Source organism: Vicugna pacos, unplaced genomic scaffold (genome assembly GCF_048564905.1).
Source record: "Vicugna pacos unplaced genomic scaffold, VicPac4 scaffold_20, whole genome shotgun sequence".
In the NCBI taxonomy this organism is placed as follows: Eukaryota; Metazoa; Chordata; class Mammalia; order Artiodactyla; family Camelidae; genus Vicugna; species Vicugna pacos.
Window position 1 is genome coordinate 90,892,637 of NW_027328741.1, and position 3,614 is coordinate 90,896,250.

Here is a 3,614-nt window from a genome sequence, read left to right on the forward strand (position 1 = left end):
AGACCTATGAAACATTCAACTGAAAATGGACACACTTCCCTCCGTTGCTACAGTGCATACAGATCTGAACAAAAGGAAAGAGGGAAGAACAAAGGCCCATGGGACGCTAGTGGGTAGAATCACTTTTACCTTAGGAACCTCTCGTCGGATGCAGCCCCTCCCCCAACACTGACAAGATGCAGCAGCCATTGGGGATGGCAGTTAGCGGTTGGATTCCAGGTGGAATGTTGGTGTGTACCGCGAGGCTTGTTGTGGCTGGTGGATCCTAGGTAACCGGGCAGAGTTCTGTGGGTGGATCCGTGCGATGGAGGGCTGCCGCCCTCTGTGGAGCTTGGCTTAGGTCTTTGGTCCGGGAAGCTGTGTCAGTTCGAGATACTGCTGCTGCCCAAAGACCTGAGTTCACGGGTCAGTTTCCAGAACCTGAAAGGGCAGACAGTGGAAGATCTGCCTGTCTTCAGCTTACTGGAGAGGCTCCGAGGTCCTTTCAGACTTGCCCAGTCCTGTTGAAGTCGACTTTATGGGAGACACGAAGAGAAGCTGGCCGAAAATATGGCTGCACGGATTGAGGAGAGATGCGAACACATTGATGAGAGATGTTCTGCTACAATAGAGAATACTGGCCTGGAGACAGCTGTAGAGGATAGCAGGCTCGAAAGGCATTCATGAGACATATTGAACCTCGCTGATACTAGCAGAAACATACGGAGGGCCACCGTGGACTGGAGGAAGTTCCTCAATTCTCTGCTCCAAGAACGGGTCCAAGATCCCTGACGTCTAAAGAGAAGAGATGGCAGAGATGATAAAAACGCTCATGTTCTTGAAAGAGGTCAGATAATCCACACGACCCAAGGGGCAATTCCAAGCCATTCAGATCAAAGTGCACCAAGCCCAGGTAAGCCTTTTCCCAGGTTTGGGCCTAGCTATCAAGCACTTGCTCTTCCCTCCCCTCCACTCAGGCATCCATTTGGAGGGATCAGTACCTGAGCTGCAATGAAGCCAGTAAGAGAAGAGCAAGCCCCTCCTAGAATCAGAGTTCCTCTAGCTTCATCCTCTGTGAACAACAGGGAACCCCATAAAGGTCAAATACTCTCGTATGAAATAGATAGGAATTGAATACTTAGCTCCCACAAAGAAACGATGGCCTTCCGCTAGATTCAGCAAATGCTGGGTTGATGTCTTCTCTGGGGTGAAGGGAGTGTGGTAAGTGAGGGGAATCTTTGACTGAACTTGTATCTGTATTAGGCCTCCGTTTTTCAAGACAGTCTAGGTAAATATTAGAAGTCAGATAGTGAACGGAACTGTAAAATTCGCCAATGACATGAAAGACACAGCTTATGTGGACCGTCTTTCAATTGAGTCAAGCCCCCGGGGGCAATCTATCATGGGGTTGCAGACTTGGTTGCATTCAAGTGCTTTACCCCACATGATCGGATGATTAAGCGTTCTCATCACTGATAGAAGAACACCTGGTTCTCAGTAGCCTAGCATAGCTGCAGCAGGGTTCTCATAGCTATAATGCCTCTAGGTTCTTTGGATTCAAAGCTAAATGTATATATTTAGTTCGTTTCCTCTTGTATTTTCCTTGAGAGGGATGTTACACCTTGAAATGCCAACATTGACCAGTAGGTGTCATCGGGAGTAAAGGGCACCCCATGCACAAGTGAATCCAAGCTTGGGGGTTATTTCATGTTTCCGTTAGTTATTTCATGGTTCCTGTTGGTTTCGGAGGCTTCAACAGTAAAGAGTTGACATGACCCCTTTAACAGTTCGGACTGCTAGTTTGCATTCTATCTGCCTATGTTTTCCTTAGAGCTGACAAAATGTTACCGAAATTGACAAGTCTGGCTTCTAGGTCGATTTAGTATGTTTCAGAAACTAACTTCATTTTCGTATAACTCCCAAAACATTTATATCAATTCTATTAAATTTTTAAAGACTGCAAATGAGATATCAACACAATGTCAAAACTGGAGTCTTCGGACAATCCCTCCCACCACGGCTGTATAGAAACCAAGAGATAAAAAAAAATCACATTTCTGTGAAATGTATCTGGAAAGTGTTGATTCATCGATGCCCAGTTGACAGAGAAGCAGTGCAACCTGCGCTCACTCGCTCCCATGAACACAGCAATGGAAACATCCACTCACCCAGCCCTTGGCACAGGACACTTGCCGAAGAGAGGTCTGTTACTTCCAAAGACAGGATGAGGCCTCAGAACACATGGAAGCAGGAGAAGGAAAAGCAGGGAATGGATACCAGTGCATGGTCTGAGCCCTGTTGATGGAGCAGTAAAGGTGAAACTCTCTTTAACTTGGACGCACACTCTCAAGCGGACAGGAGACATGGGATTGAAGGTGATGCGCTGAGTGTTAGAAGAGTGCACAGCAGATGCTTGGCTGACAGAACTCAAAGAATCCAGTGCAAAATATCCCCACAGTTGATTCTGAGACCAAGCTCCGAGCTGCCAAATTTGAGGTAGCAGAGGCAGCGTTCAGGGAGGTATAGGGCTACGGATGGTGGCACACGCTGAGTCTCAGGGATCTGGAGTGCGTTGTGGGATGTGGTGGGTCCTATCAAGAGAGCAAACCGACCTGGGACCCCAATGAGCAAGCAACCACCCTGGAGCGCGCAGTTGAAATTATCGATATGTCCCATGGCCACACCCAGTGCATCTGCAGGACCAGAGACCAATTTGGCATTTTGCCAATAGAGCATGTGTGGGGCTGAATCAGAGATATTGTGCATCGGGTCTGAGGGATCCAGGGGGCCTTGGGTTTGAATTCAGAATGAAAAGCCTTAGGATCTACTACATTCAGAACCTGGGCTGTGATTATGGTTTGGTTTGAGGCACAGGATGTGCAACAGCTCTGTGGTTGCCTTCGTGCACCCGTGCCACAAGGATGAGAGGACAAGGAACTGTGGTCCAAGACCACAGCGTGAGAAGAGGAAGGATTTCCTTCAGTTTATCTCTCAAAAGCGGATGCTACATTTTGGATGGCACCGGCACGGTTCGGCAGCGAGGACACCAAGTTTGGGCAGCGGGATCATTCCAGCAGGCCCTGATGTGTGACATCCATAGATATGCTTCCACTGGTGTTTCTGTAGACAGAGAAGCTCTTGGAAGAACTGGTTTCAGTGGGACATTCCCGTGGCACTACAAAGCACAAGCGCACTCACACTCTGCTCTTCTGGAAACACTCCAAAATAACAGAGAGTAGAATGCAGAGCTGAGAATCTTTAGAAGCTCCATTTCCACCAGAGGAAGTGTCCTGTGCTCTTTCAGATTTGTGAGAGAAGCGTAATCATAATGAGATTATCTAAATCGAAATAGTATGGGGTGTTCATCACAACAAAGGCAACACCAGCAATTGGAGATAGACCAGACAGCACACACATGAACAGGACATGGCATCAATGTCTAGGAAAATTTGTCCTCACAGAAATCCCATGCAATTGTGTAGAGCCAAGTGTCTAAAGTTTTCACTTAACCAAGCCCTAGAAGTCTACATTAGATACCTGAAATTACCTGACCAGTAGAGATGAAGAAATACAGTAAAAGGAAAAGGAAGTACCATTTTCAGTTCCAAAGAGATTGAAGGCCCTAAAGATAAGCT